This window comes from Alligator sinensis, unplaced genomic scaffold, assembly GCF_000455745.1.
Source record: "Alligator sinensis unplaced genomic scaffold, ASM45574v1 scaffold154_2, whole genome shotgun sequence".
NCBI classification, from domain to species: Eukaryota; Metazoa; Chordata; order Crocodylia; family Alligatoridae; genus Alligator; species Alligator sinensis.
In genome coordinates, this window is record NW_005842528.1 from 960,132 (window position 1) to 975,776 (window position 15,645).

At 42.2% G+C, this 15,645-nt stretch overlaps 1 pseudogene; it reads left to right on the plus strand.

Moving 5' to 3' along the window:
* Window positions 1–733: 733 nt before the first annotated feature.
* Window positions 734–15,645, plus strand: part of LOC102386040 — a 19,820-nt pseudogene continuing 4,908 nt past the window's right edge.

Consider the following 15,645-nt stretch of genomic DNA (forward strand, 5'->3'; position numbering starts at 1 on the left):
GACTTAGTTAAATCAATACTAAATGTCATTAGTGCATTTAAATCAAGAAAGCTTTCATTTCTTTCATGGCTATTTTCTCCTGACTGACTTCCTACACATGGAATAAATTAAAGCTTCTGCTGTTTTTTGTAGACTTGCTGCAAATTAAGTTCAGTCTCATGTAAACATTCTCAGTCTGGGCTTTGAATCTGTAAAGTACTTAAAGCATTGATTTTGTCTAGCTGATTCAGGCTTCTCCAATATATATTGTTTCATTCAACTCTTAACTGGTCACCCCCATACTTAAACTAATGAGACACTTTAAAATAATAGAAAATAGGGATTCTGATAACTGTCTCAACAATTCTACCTGCACTCCATTTCCATGAGAAAGTTGTATCTGTTTTAAGTCCGTTAGGGAACTTATATGCAAGGTAGTGGTACTGCAGTAAAGCTTCCTCAGACAGAAGCCATGCTGATATAATAAAGTGTGTTACAAGTTTTTCATCCATATAAAACTTTACTGAGCCTATCTGCTTCCCGCCTCATTACTCTTCAGTGCAGAACATGAACTGCTGCTAAAGAGAGGGTCAGATTTCAAGAGGATTTTTTTGGCTGCATCCACTTCTACCTGAAGAAATTTCTTCTGGTAGAAAAATAACCCAGGAACTGGTCTGTACAGACATTCATCAAGCTCCATGTCTGGAGGGCTTCACAGGTTATTTTGTGTTGTTGTTTTTTGGGTTGGGTTTTTTGGGTTTTGGTTTTGGGGGCGGGGGGTGGGGTTTCAAAAAGGAAGTGAAGTGAAATTGTCTGAACAGTGAAGACCACATTGCTTTTTTTGCCCTGTCAGTGTTCAGAGGAAATATAGTTTCTTTATTTGTCTATGGGGAAGAATGATATGGACCCCCACAGGATATTTCAGAGTGCATGGCTTGTTTGTAATGTGAACTACATTAGCTTTCAAAGGACTCGGTCAGTCCTACAAACATTAATTACCAAGCATTATGGTAATTACTACAGGGAACAGTTTCACCAACACTACAGCAGAAGCATTTTGCTCAGCAGTAAACGTCTGCAAGATCCCCCATGACTGTTTAATGCACAGTGTCAACCATTTGTATTTTGCTGGTATTTTTTATTAGCATTGTTGTTATGTGAGATTGTGGGTAAGCTCCGTATCAGAAAAAGCTCACTCTTAAGTTTTCATGGTGTGCTTTGATTTAGTTATCATGGTTTAGAAACTTCATATACACACATCTCTAAGAAATATCTGTTGTGTAGTATATTTCTTTAGATGGAGACAGTTTGACAACAGAAGACTTGGTCAGTTTGGGAAAGGCTTTGCGGGGCCGCAGCCTGAGCTGCGGGAAGCAGAGGGGCCCCTGCTGCTGCTGTGTGAGGGGCGGGAGCTGCCTCCCTGGGGGCTCTAGGCAGAGCAGCGCGGGGGTTGTGCAAGCACCTGGAGGGGAGATCAAGGTAAAGGATTTGGAAAGAATCTGACTCTTGTATTTATCTGTTTATTCTTGTGCAGTTTTTAAGCAGAGGACTAAATAAATGGTGACATTTGTATTTTCTAGCTCACATCTCAAGCTGAAGCTAAAGACAATCAAGAGAGGTTATTGAAAGCATTGTAAAGGAATGGACTGGTATTTGCATTTTTTCCCCCTAATCATTAATTTTGTGTCAGTTTAAATGACTCTGAGTCCTGTTCCTTCTCTGTAACATCTGTTTCAGTTGTTTATGGAATCACTACTGGCTTTGGGAAGTTTGCCCGGACTGTCATTCCAAACAGTAAGCTCAAGTACGTTGTCCATACTTCCTTATTTATTTAAGAAAATGTCTGGAAGAGAGCTCTGCATCATTTCTACAGTTTATTTTTAAACATTGCCTCTTGTTTGTTTTTTAAATGTTTTTTTTTTCTTTGTAGGGAACTCCAAGTGAATTTAGTTCGCTCCCATTCTGCAGGTAGTAAAAACACTGATTTTGATAGTTTTCTCAACTACAGTGTTATCACAGAGGTTTATAAACTGGAGGTCATTGCTGTCATTGCAGGTGTTAGAAAGCCTTTGAGCCCAGAGAGATCTCGCAAGCTTTTAGCTCTAAGGATCAATGTCCGAGCAAAAGGATACAATGGGATATACCTGGAAACTGCAGCAAGTTATTGATGCATTTAATGGTAAAATAATGTTTAGCAATGTAATACAACCATTGTTTTATTATTTATGTTAAGGTAGTAGCAAGAGAACTCAACAAATATGGTAGCCACTATCTACCATAAAGGGCACAAGCTCATAGTTAGAGACCGCCCCTTACATTGTGAGTAGGTAGCAGAGGCAAAGGGTGGGAGAAAAGCATTCCAAGAACAGGACATTGGGAATGAAGCTCGGAGGCTTTGAATGACCTCCCTGCCCAAGATATATGAGGAAGTCGGCTGCAGAACCATATGCTGAATCATAGTCCAATGTCTCAAACACTAGCTCAGTCCCTGTGTGCACTAAAAGTAGACTTACAAATGTCGGAGGGGACAGGAGTATCTAGTGGTGGCATGTCCCAGAGGAGCTAATTTGCTATGGAGACGGGGACTGGAAGAGCGAAAAAATGGGACCAATGTGATGTTTAGGGGCAACACTCATTCCCCAGTGCTTCCCTTCTTCCACAAAGGGAGAATAGTTCCAGTTATCACCAGTTCCATCACTATGGCTATTTCAACTTAGTTTTCACCTTTGTTTTTCTCCTATAGCAGTGGAGCTGGTCTGACATGGAGCTCTGCCTTTTTCAGGTTATGTTTGGATTGGAAAGTTCACACCTATTGGAAAAGTGGCGAAGGAGCCTGGACTATATATAGCATAACACACCATTGTTAGCAGCCAACAGTGACTTTGGGTATCCAACTTGAGATATCTGCTAAGCGGTCTGAGTTTCTTGTTAGTGCTGAGCACCAGCCATTTGAAGTTAGATATCTTTTATTCTCTCAAGTTGGGCACCTGTAAGTGAGGTGAACATCCCTAGTGGTGTGTGAAATCTCGGCTGCTACAGCAATAGCAAACTTAAATGCTATTGCTGTAAAAGGCCTATGTGCCTGTCCATTGCAACTCACTATGTACAGGGATTTTTAAAACCTTTCGACATCAAACAGTTTGGGGGTAAAACTTAGCATATACGTTTCTGTCCCAAGGTGAGATTTTTTTTTATCATACATTTTGAAGCTGTAGCATTTAAAAAGTGTAATGATTGGGTTTCCTGTTGGTTTGTTACTGACAAGGAGTCTTATTCCAAGGGAGGTAGATGGATTGCCCTTGGAAATTAACTTTCTAGAAAACGTGATGCTCACTGATCTTGGGGTTTTGTTTTGGGGTTTTTTTAAAAATAAAACCGTCTAACAGTTCCTAGTACTTTCATGTCCATGTATGTGAAAGTGTGCTTACAGTGTGGTGGCCAACAGCTCAGTCTTGCCACTACAGCATTAAGGTCCACTTATATAAACATCTGAAATGAGGTGGTGAGGATGCTCTGTGGGGTGCCTCAGGATCCTGTTTTTATGGCCAAGGTTTCACCATGGGTGCACAAATAGCCACTAAATAAGCCTTTGCTGAAGAGTTGGGGGATGCCTTGTGGGAGAGATGTGAAAACTAAGAGGAGTAAGATGGTAGCACAGAAGGTCTATCAAAGGAAGATGGTTAGGCTTTCAGCAGTACATGGCCAGTTTAAAGATGAGTGGAGTTGTCATTTGGTTTCATTTTCCAAAAGAGGAATCAGGTTTCAAAAATATAAAAAGTACTTTCTTGCTCTGTGTGTGTATGTACATGTGTATATACACACATACACAAACTGTTATTATAATACTGTCTCCAAAGGTTGATTAAGATCAGCTACAGTGGTCTGTTGGCTCATTCTTGCCCTGTCTGAGGGTAAAAAACGTGCTCCATGCTGCAAAACCTGTAATAGGGAGCTGGGTAGATTGTGCCTTCAGGGACTGAAGCTCCATCCCAGATTTGTTCAGGCAAGTGCATGATGCTAGTATGATCTGTATTTGGACTGAGATTTCCAGTGACTTTATCAAAGCCATGTAGTATTTGAGTGAGTTCCAGTTTTTAAAGGATTCCCTTAGGATGAGTTAACACGATTAAAATAAAAATGTGTCATTTTTGTTAGTCTCCACCCCATAATTTGGAGATGCTGTGACCTATCTGATATTTTTCCATTCCATATAGAGCTGGGCTTTCAACTCTAACTCTTGGCTTGTGTTTTTGTGGGACTAAGCTACTTTAAAAATCAAAACTGTAATAGATTTATTCAACATAATAAACTTCAGTTGTTTTTTTTCTAAACCACAGCTATTTTTTGGAACTGCAAACAAATCCCAGTTTGCTCTGGAAGAGAAGAACTTGTGTCTTTGTTTTCAAGAGATGATGGATGGCAGCTCTAAGAAAAAATGGATTTCTGTTTTCTTCTCAGCATCTTGCCTGCCTTATATACCTGAGAAAGGAACAGTCGGAGCCAGTGGAGACTTAGCCCCACTTTCTCATCTTGCCCTGGGGTTAATAGGAGAAGGAAAGATGTGGTCCCCAAAGCGTGGCTGGGCTGATGCTAAATATGTAAAATCTGTATTGGTGATCAATACACTTCACCTGTTTCCTTCCATTGGCTTTGGTTAAATAATGGATATTGTGGGAGGATGGGGTGAATTCCTGATCAAATACACACTATATTCAAACATTTAAAATCTTGTGTATTTTATGCACTTTTGACTTATTGACGTATTTATTTCTACAATGCACGTTGACTTTTAGGGCTGCTGCCAACATTAGCTTGCTGTGGAGAAAGGTAAAACATAATAACAGAATATGCAAATCCGTGCATCATGGATTTGCCACCCTGAGTGTCATGTTAATGTCTTCAGATACATGTTCTCCTGATACGCAGAAGAACTATGATGCAAGATATTCCAGGTACTAGGACCTGGATGGAAAGATAAGATGTAATGTTACATTAGCAAATCTTCTGAAGCTAATGAATCTTGCATCCTGAAAACATCAGCATTGTCCCACCACACCTGAGATGATCCCTCAAGAGAGAGGATTATTGGTGTGGTTTCCAAGTAAGTAAAGACTCCAAGGTGTTCTCCAGACCTGAGGAGAGAGGTGTTGCTAAGACTTCTTCCAAGATTATAATGGTGTTAAGTAGATAAATTTCAGTAACTACATGACTTAAACATATATTGTTTTCAGTGGATTAACTTGGGTTGAAAGGAATACTCTCAGAATTATGTAGCCCGTTCAGCTGCATAATGATGTTTTTTTAATTGTATTCCATCACTGCAGTGATAGATCAGTGCTTTGATATATCCATGAATATCCCCAAAGATGGGAATTTCTTAATCCTTTTAAATTCTTTACTGACTATTTTTCTTTACTGACAATTTCTGTTCTTTACTGGCTAGTACTTTTATGGCTTCATCGATAGTTGAAGTAGAACAGGGCACTGACCCCAAATCTGCTGATTCCCCATCCAGTAAATTAACCCTAGTCTGTTCTTTCTTACTTCAGTGTCCTGGCTGCTTCTGCATCTTTTGTGAGAAGCTGTGCAGTCTCTCTTGTGTTGTTACTTCTTATCTTCTCCCAGTCTTTCACAGGTTTTGTTCTTTCAGTTGAGGGGATTTGGATAGGATTCCAATTGCATTTAAAGCAAGACTGTTCCCTAATTTTCCGTAAGAGTTTTTTTCAGGATGTGGGATAACACCATTACTCCTTCATGGGCTTGGACAGCAAACTTTCCAAAGCACTTCCAGACTTTTCTGACAGGAATAAGAGTAGTAGACTAGATTCTACATCAGGAGTGGGCAAAATGTGGCCTGCGGGCCTGATGTGGCCCGCCAGGCCGTTCTATCCAGCCTGAGAGGCCCCTAAAAAATTTATAAAATTAATATTTATCTGCCCCTGGCTGCCTATAATGCGGCCCTTGATGGCTTGCCAAAACTCAGTAAGCGGCCCTCCACCCAAAATAATTGCCCGCCCCTGCTCTACATTGACCAGTATCTTAAATGTATACATGCGAAAAATTCCCCTTTCCCTTTGTTGTGCTGTATTGTAATCTGTTCATTAACAAAGCCAAGGTGAAGGTTTAACTGTTTTGATGATTGCATGCAATCCAATACTTGAAATGCAAATGTTAAATCTTTAATAAACTACTTTACAGGTGTTGGAAGCCCATGGTCTAAAGCCAATTACCTTGAAACCAAAGGAGGTAAGAAAAAAATGTACTGCTGCCACCTGGTGACAACCCAACCTACCTAATCAGTTGTTGCTTCATGTTTATGATGCCCATATTTTAAAACTGAGTTGAATTAATGATTATTTTAAATAAGTTTTAGAAGGGAATTACATATTGGGCATGGGGAAACATACCAGAGACCTCATTCTGGGATAAAAGCTATATCCTGCCTATATGTTAAGGTTGCACTGTTGGAACTCTGTCCTTCTATCAGTGGTAAATGCCATTCATCCACACAAACCTGATGAAGAATGCTTTGCATTCAGAAGCTTGTCCAGCTTTATCCCAAACATGCAGTTTGTCCTATAAAAGATATCACCCAAAATATTCTTTCTGCTCACATCATTTCTGGACTATCACAGCTACAGTATCGCTTCATCCACATGCACATTTTCCATTGTCAGTGATTCCCGGGATAGCCATCAATGGAAGTTACTCTAACTCTCACTGATACAGACTGACTCTAGTCAGGAGCTAAAGTGGTATAATACTAGTATGTACACATCCCATTTTCATAGCTACTATAAAGCAGTGCAAACCATCCTCTCGCTGTTATTCCACACAGCACCAGACTCTGCAGAACTGACCTATCTGGTCACTCTTTTAAGTTTCACTGCTTTGGAGTCATCTCAGCCATCTATTACCAGAAATATAGGGTTTTTAGATGGATTTTTGCTGCCGTGAATATTAATATATGTTTAAATTTCAGATGATGTATTATGGGGACCAGTAGACATTTTGATTTGGTAGCTGATAAACATTTTTGTGACTTGAAAAACACACATTTTAAAGATGTTCACGTGCACTAGCCAGCATTTGCACTGTACAGATATTTACTGGCATGAGCGTATGAATCTGTTTACTAAATAAAACCCCCACTGATAAAATCTTACTAGGCATCTAAGTGTAAATCTTTATATGCATATATGATATTCTTGCTCTAATAGTAGAGCATAGTCATTGTGTAAAGCTCAGAGTACCTGCAGCAAGTGTTCTAATCGAATGTCCACTAAAGTTAGTGGGAGGTTTCCCCTGAGCTTCCTAGGTCCAGTGGTTTATTCATACCTAATTTTTTAAATTTCAGAAAGAAATTACTATGGTTTAGGGGAAAAAATATAAAGCAATGCACTACCATAAAAAAGTTCAAGCATATATGTAGTGACTAAGAAGTTAAAAGCAAACCTTTGTCTTGAAGCAGGGATGCTATATCACCATAATTTTTATGGTTAAAAAGGTATTTCTTCTGGTACTGCAGTAACATAAATATTTATGGCAACTGCTATGCAATGTAGTTCTTATAGGAGCCATTTTCAGTCTTATAGTGTTTTTGCTACGATTTTTTTTTTCTCTAACGATGGATAGTTGCCAAAGATTTCTCCTGTAGTCATGGTATACATGATATTCCCACTGAATTTAGACAGTCATATGCATGAAAGGAGAAAATGGCTAGCCCTTTGGGTCCTAGATGAGCATCTGGTTTGCTAAGTTTGATGAAATCTACATTGGGACCCGCTCAGAGGATTACTACTCATGGCCAGATTCCGGCTCGCTAGAGAAAGGAAGGAGCTGGAAAAAACGCCAAGTAACAAGATCTGAAGGAAGTTGGCTCAGGACTAGAGCAGATTCAAGCAATCAGTGGCTTATCTATACTAAAAATAACCAGATAGCTGAGATAATTAGCATCGTAGTCCCTTTTCTGATTCCACTTAGGACAGTTTAGGAAATTGAGAAAAAGCCTTTCTTTCACTGGCACAGGGCATGAGAATTAAAATAACAAACTGCAGTGGGCTTCCTTCAAATAAAAGCCTGCTGTCTTTTTTGAAGGGTCTGGCTCTTATCAACGGAACACAGATGATCACCTCTCTGGGATGTGAAGCAGTTGAAAGAGCCAGTGCTATTGCTAGACAAGCTGACATAGTGGCTGCGCTTACACTTGAGGTCCTGAAGGGTACAACTAAAGCCTTTGATACTGGCTGGTACTGAATTTTTAATGTACTGCATTTCCTGAATGTTCATTTGCTCCTGTTGGCAGCAGTTAGTGAAGAGAAGGCTAGAGGGTAAAGATCACTTTTGTTCTAATAGATATTCATTCAGTGCATCCACATCGGGGGCAGATGGAGGTGGCTTTCTGATTTAGATCGCTCTTGGATTGGGATCACCATCCATCAGAAATAGCAGGGGAATAGGCTTTCCTTCCTGCCTGGCAAGATGACTGTTTGATGTATAGGGCAGTCTGAGGACTTTCAATGATGCATGTTATTTTTTAAATTCAAGAACTCTTATTTTTGCAGAGAGTCACAGATTTTGTGACAGAGTCCAGGATGCATATACAATGCACTATTGTCCTCAGGTAAAAAGTAGTTTACCCTTCCCTCATGCAAGGATAGGCCAATGATGCTGAAATCCCAATTTCAGTTTAATATCAATTATGTGTTGGCCATCTTCCTTAAAATAATGCAACTACATTATCTTACGGTTCTCTCCAACACTTGTAGATCTTGTGCTGGGTCCACGTTCAGGAATGAATTCAATATGGGATGAGCTGTGTCCAGCACTATTAAAACAAAACTCATCAGACAGTCAGCCATGGGGATCAGAAGGCATTTTGTTTTGGTAGTTTACAAAAAGTAATATATCTATGACTTAAAAAGCATAGTTTTATGTGTTTAAGCAGTAGAAGTTTTGTCTGTATAAGGAGCTAAACAATGCTAAGACTTCTAAGAAAAGGGGTTTTCTAAGATTAACTCCCTAAGAACATTTACTGCGCTATAGTCCATTGGCTAAACTTTAATTACCGTTTATTTTCACCAAGATGTTGTTATAGCTAAGGAGAAAACTAATACCCACAGATGAAGCAGATACATTTGTATCATCATCATATTAAGTCAGCTCTGAAGACTACAGTATGTCCAGGATCCCCAAGTTTTCATGAAAGTTTAAATCCTTAGCCATGTAGAGGGGCAGAGTCTGAGCACCAGAAAGCATGGGTGTGCTCCTAAACCATTGAGTTACTGAAGGTCAGCATCCTGAAGATGAGTCCACGTAGAAATGACCTCTTGTTTCTTTTAGGTCCATGGTGTGGTGAATGATACAATAGCTTTTGTAAAGGACATAATCACAACTGAAATTAATAGCTCAACAGACAAACCTGTATCCTTCTGGGTTTTTTTTGTTGTGTTTTTTTTTTTTTGTTCTTTTTTTAATTGAATATTGTTTGGTTACTTTTTTCTCCTTCTAAATAACCCTTTTCTAATGAGGCATAAAGTTCACTGTAGACCTTCCAGGCTAATGGGCCACCAAGGTTGCCAACAGCCCATGTATCTGGTATAACTATGGTGGCCCTGAAGTAGCAAATCACTTAGTCAGTGGGACTACCTATACTTTAAAGTAGGAGTGTCAAACTCATCTGGCCCCATTGGTCCATGGTCCCCATGGGCCAGATGAGTGCCATGGGGCTAGTCCATGGGCTGGATCAGGCCCATGGACCCCATGCCTGCATGTCCGATCCAATGCAGGGTGGATCTGAGATGCCAGCCCAAGCAAGTGTCATGGGTAGCACAGCCTAGGACCCAGCCTGAGGAAATTCCATGAGCAACGTAGCCCGGGACCAGCCCCAGCCAGCACTATGGTTTGGGGTGGACCCAGGAGGGGCACAGTGGTGCAGTTGCCACCCCCTTTGATTCCTGTTTCACCCAGGGTTTAAAACTAACTGCCTGGCAATGGCAGTAGTGATGAAGACCATTGAGGTCCTGGCTCATTATAATACACCTTATTCCTTCTAAGCGCTCCATTCCACAGGTGTTAACAACCCTCTCTTCCTCTTAATGGTCTTGAGTGGTTCCACTAATCAGGCTAGCCTTTGTTCTGCAATTCTGCTGTCTGCTGCTCCCTCTAAAGTAGCTCCTGTTTCACAGCCTTGCTTTTAACTCTAGCTAAAAACGTTAACTTAGGTGTGAAAATGCTAATTGAGATAAACAGTTAATTTAGGTGTGGAAATAACTTTCAGTGAAGAACTGGATGCACTGTCAAGATGGTCAGGAGTGCTAGGTTTTGTTGTATGTATCTGGAAAAGAGATGCCCATTTAATTCTAATGAATACAGGACTAATGAAACTATCTTTTTATTATTTTATGTCTAGTTTGTTGTATATTTTATGGACAATATATGATATAGCAAATGAATGCACATTCTAGTAATGTTATATTTGTTTTTGCTTGGTTCTTAAACTGAATAATGTAGCCCAAGGCCCATAGCCTACTAGTTGCATTTCTAATTTCTTTTTAATTGGAGAAAAATATGTAATGTGGTATATGTGATGATGCACTGCACTACCTGCATCCCCCTTTTCAAAATACTATATCTGCCCATGACCAGGGATGACCCATGCCCAACAAGTGATGTGAGCAATGCAACCTGGGACCTAGCCCCAGGGAGTACTACAAGTGGCAGAACCCAGGACGCAATGCTGTACAGGCAGCACACTCCAGGACCCAGTCTCAGCCAAGTGCTGCACACAGCACGGGGCCAGCTGGCACAGAATGTCGGTGATCAGGGCAGCACTAGGGGCAGGATTACCTTACTGGTCATATATTTGACACCCCCATTTTAAAGCTAGGCCTGTGTTTAGGTTTTTCAGAGATCAAATACCTGCTCAGTAATATCAGATATGTGAACGGTTGGAAACTTGGCAGCCCATTGGACTTAAAGTTTGTCTTTATGTTTATAAAACCTGTATTCTAGAATGCAGTTTGGGTGCTGCGAAGGGTAGAGCCAAGAAATGTTCCCAATTTTGTATCCAGCTTGAAGGCCATTTTGAGAATCCTCAGCCTGTGCCTCATGATGAACAAAGGTCAAGTCAATTTTTCAGGATGAAGATCAGGAATAAAAAAGGTTTCTTTGTGTTATATGATAGGTGGTAAGTGCCACCATTTCCTCACTATATAAAATTTCATCTGCACTGACATTGCAATTCACAGTTACACTAGAAGCTGTGCTTCAGTTTGTCTTTGCATTGCATATAACCTTTACCTCTTGACAGTCTTTGAATATGTAAAAGGTTGGTGCAAAGAGGATGGCTACCAACTGCTTTCTGTGTCTGCTGGAAATAAGACAAGAAGCATGTGCTTAATTTGCAAAAAGGAAAACTTAGGTGGGATGTCAGGAAAAACTTTCTACCTGTAAGTATTGTTAGGAACTGGAATAAGTAAATTAGGGACATTTTGTAGAGCAGGTTAGACCAGGGGTGCTCAACCTTTTTCCCTGACAAGCCAGATGGGTAGTGCCTGGTCTGACTGTAGGTGGGATGGCAGTTCCAATCAAGCACCCAGGGCCGGCACAGGAGCCACCGTTTGGCTATGCAAAGGGGTGGGGGCAGCCCAGGCTAAAGCTGATGCTGCAGGGGTGGAGGCTTCACCGAGCTGCGTGGCAGAGGGGCAGGAGGGGCATGGCCTGGCGTCAACCCAGCCCCATGAGGGAAAAGGAGGCATGGTGTGGTCCAGCCCCATGAGAAAAGGGGGCATGACCTCATCTTGTGGGGAGGAGTGTGGCCCAGCCCAACCCAGCCCTGTAGGGGAAAGGGGTTGTGGCCTGGCTCCAAATGGGCACATGGGGTTTGGGAGTTTGGCAGGGGGGAGGGTGGCCATATTAATGGCTACTGCTCCCTTGCCACCAAATTTTCCGACCTGTGGGGAGCCCTGCAGGCCAGATGCAATGGCCCGGGCTGGAGGTTGAGCACATCTGGGTTAGATGAGCATTGGTCAGTAATTGTGTAGATACTGTGGATCCTCCTTTGCCTCCAGGCAAAGAAATGGACTCAGTCACTCTCAAGGTCTCTTCCTGTCCCATTTTCTATGATCCTGTCTCATCCATTTTATAAAATATTCTTTTAAGCAGTAGGCTGTGCAAAATTTTGACGGCCGTTTCATTTCAACACAGTTTCAACTAATTTTGAGTTCAAAACAGCAAAATTTAAATGAAAGGCCGTCGAAATAGCCTGAGAACAAAATGAGGCTAGTCAAAATGTTTTGAAAGTCGAAACGTTTCGACCATAGCACTGGGGAAGGGAAGTCAGTCCAGCTGGGCTGCCTTCCCATCCCCCATGCTAGATTGTGTGGGGGGCAGGGAGGCAGCCCAGCTGGGCTGAGTTCCTTTCCCCAGCCCCATGATCCAGCGAAACAGTCGAAGCAGCATCAAAACAGCCTCACTGTTTCAACTCGAAATTATATTCGATACAAAAAACTGTTCTGTCCAGACCTTGAAACTGAAGTGGGAAAGGAACAGTGCCATTTCAGACAGCCCTATTAAGCAGTATCTATAAAATAAAAAAGTTGGGCTCTGGTTTGGAGTTTGGGTTTTTTTTAGCATTTTCTAAAAAGTGAATGTTCAGATGTGATACACTGTGTGTGTGTGTGTGTGTGTGTGTGTGTGTGTGTGTAAAAGCACCTATTCTTCGTTCAAGTAGGGTATTCATATTATTCAGAGATACGTAGTACTTATGCAATGCTTTATTCATGTTTGCACCTTAACTTAGTTTTGAAAATGGTCTTTGCTGACAGGGGAGAGACTATTTCTGGGGGACATTTTCAAGCATTTGATTGAATATTATTTTCAGATTTGTTTTTTAAATAGTTGATTAAATAGAGCAAGGTTCTCTCCTAGGCTCTGGACTACCTGGCGATCGGTGTTCATGAACTAGCTGCAATTAGTGAAAGGAGAATTGAAAGACTCTGCAACCCCTCACTCAGTGAGCTGCCTGCCTTTCTCGTCACTGAAGGAGGTCTGAACTCTGGTTTCATGATTACACACTGCACAGCTGCAGCCCTGGGTGAGTTCATTAAAGGCTTAAGCAGTATTGACAAGGGGACAAATTAGGAAGTTCAGTTTACCTTGGGGACTGAGTTAGTGGGGATGTCCCTATGAAGCAGGGGGCAGATTCTTTGTGGGCTTGACGCATACAGCCTTTGGGCTGTATCCATCTTGGGGAGGTGGGTCATCAGGTCTGCATGGTTTCTCTGTGGCCAGAGGACTTGTATCAGGATCTGCCCCATAGGGCTTCTCACTGTTTCTCTGAGAGCTGTTGTGCTGTCATGGCCAGCACTCATGGAGTTTCTGCTCCTTACCTGCCATCCAATTTTTGCTTTTGGGATTGTTGTTTGGCACACAAAGCAGCAGCGGAGTGGTGATGTCAGGGCCTACATACTGGCCATGCTGACACAGTAGTTCTGGCAGCTATGTCAAGAATCCCTGTGGGCTGTATTTGGAGGTAGGTTATCCAGATCTGACACACCAACTCATTTAAGTTTGTCACCCATGCTTTACAGTAGGGGTGTCAATGATACAGGCTGGATCCAGCCTGTAGTGCTGTATCATCTGGCCTCTAGTGCTGACTGAGGGTCTTGGACTGAACCCACATGCTGTATGTAATACACGTCAGACTGGCCATATGCATGTGTGCGAGGCTGGGTCCAGGACGTAAACTACACATGGCACCCATACCAAACCAGAAATCTCCTCAGAGAAATGGCTCTCAGCTCTTACAAATAACACTTGCTTCCCCTTACCTCCAGATATCCAAATGTTCAGAAGTTCTTGCACCCACATTTGCCTGCCACCTGCCTAGCTGGAAATTTCAATCACAACCTTCTTGTCAACCTAACTTGCAGGACTACAGCATTGGAGGGGGTGGAGTAGAGGAAGCATCCCCATTGTGCACAGAAGGGGATAGGAAGGAAGGAAGTGGAACTGCTCAAATCAGCTGAACTGCTGCTGCTGTTCCCACCTCCTTGCTCTCTTCCTCTGAGGTTGCTTGAAGTGTTGCTTTCTGCAGCTGTCACGATTGGCTGTTCTACCCCAGAAGGCGGGCAACAGGAGCAGGCAGCAAATCAAGTAGGGATTTTCAGAAGTTTGCAGGAGGCCAACATGCTTTATGCCATCATGAGATTGGCTTCAGTCCCAGTCTGAATTCTCAGCCAAAACCCAAGTCTTGGCAACACTGCTAGCCTCTTTGCGGGCAGCTCTTTTTGGTCACACTGTTTTTACCAAGGTCAGCTCATAGAGTCAGCCATGTGCAGGCTCCCAGGAGCCTGCTGTTGTTTTCTCAAGCATGCCAACTGGCTTGTGGCCCAGTCCTGACAAGCTGTGTGTTGCTCTCCTGCACCTGGGAAGAGAGCATCTTGGTTGCAGTCAGTCAGTGTTGCTCTTGGAGCTCTGGAGCTCCCCAGCTGGCAGGGAGGCTGTAGCTATATTCTATTTGAATGGCTTCTAAGTGAAAAATCTGGGACCAAATGGAGCCTGAGCACTGTGAAAAGAGCTCCATTTCATCTCTCCTCAAGTGAGAATGGATTTTACAACTAAGCTCCCTCCTGCAAGTACAAATGTTTGGTTTGATCCTACAATCCCTTCTTAGTCAAAAACTCTCATTACTATTGGGGAAGTTTCAGGGGAGCCAGAATTGTGTGACTGGGCCTGTTGTGAGTTTTACAATGGGGTATGGGCAGTACAGGCTTGAAACAGACCAATGTGCTCTTGGGGTGATTGAACCAATGGCTGTGATCCCTGATCTGGCACCAGGAGAGGTTGACATTCACAGAGGGAGTTTGCACAGTGCTCATTAGAAATGGCTTGATGCATCGGTTGATAGTCTCTATCATTCCTACAGCTGTACCTTGGATAGTATATTGGACAAAAAGAAACTGGAAAAACTGATCCCTTTGGAAATGCCAAAATGCTTGTTCCTGAAGCAGCAGACAAGACCATTTTCCAGACCTGTACTACTTCCACTGTTCAAGCTTGCTTCTGTGTTCTTCAGGGACTCTTTTACAACTGCAAGTTTGGTAGGCTTGACCCTGCAAACCATAAACTGCAAGAAGTGAGGGTCACCTGGAAAGGTCTGATGTGAGGTGGTCAGAAACTGAACTTGTGCAAGAAGAAGGAGAAGACTGAAGACAGCTCTAGACTAGCTGGAATGGGTCAAATGGGGAAACAGAATTATTTAAAGTATACAAATGTTCCCACTCTAGGCCAGATATCCCAAGGCTTAGTACCAAAGGAGCTGGAAGAAAAAGTAGTCCTTGTATTTTCCTGGTTCTGGTGTCAAAATAGAGTGCTGTGGTCCCTACCATAAGTTAAAACATCCTCATGGACATTTGAAGAGTTCATTCCGCCAGTACTGTAGCAAGGTTGGTGCCAGTGGGCACCGTGCATCCTAACAGAAGAGGATGCCAAATAACATAGAAGTAATGGTACGCAGCAGCACATAACGGGGCACTCTACATATGACCTACATCGGGAATCAAAGTTTGAATTTTTGGCTTGTAGAGATGGTCTGGCCATCCCTTCTCTCTCACAGGAATATTCCAGTGGCTCCCAGGCAGAATGGGGGTGGACAAGCAAGAA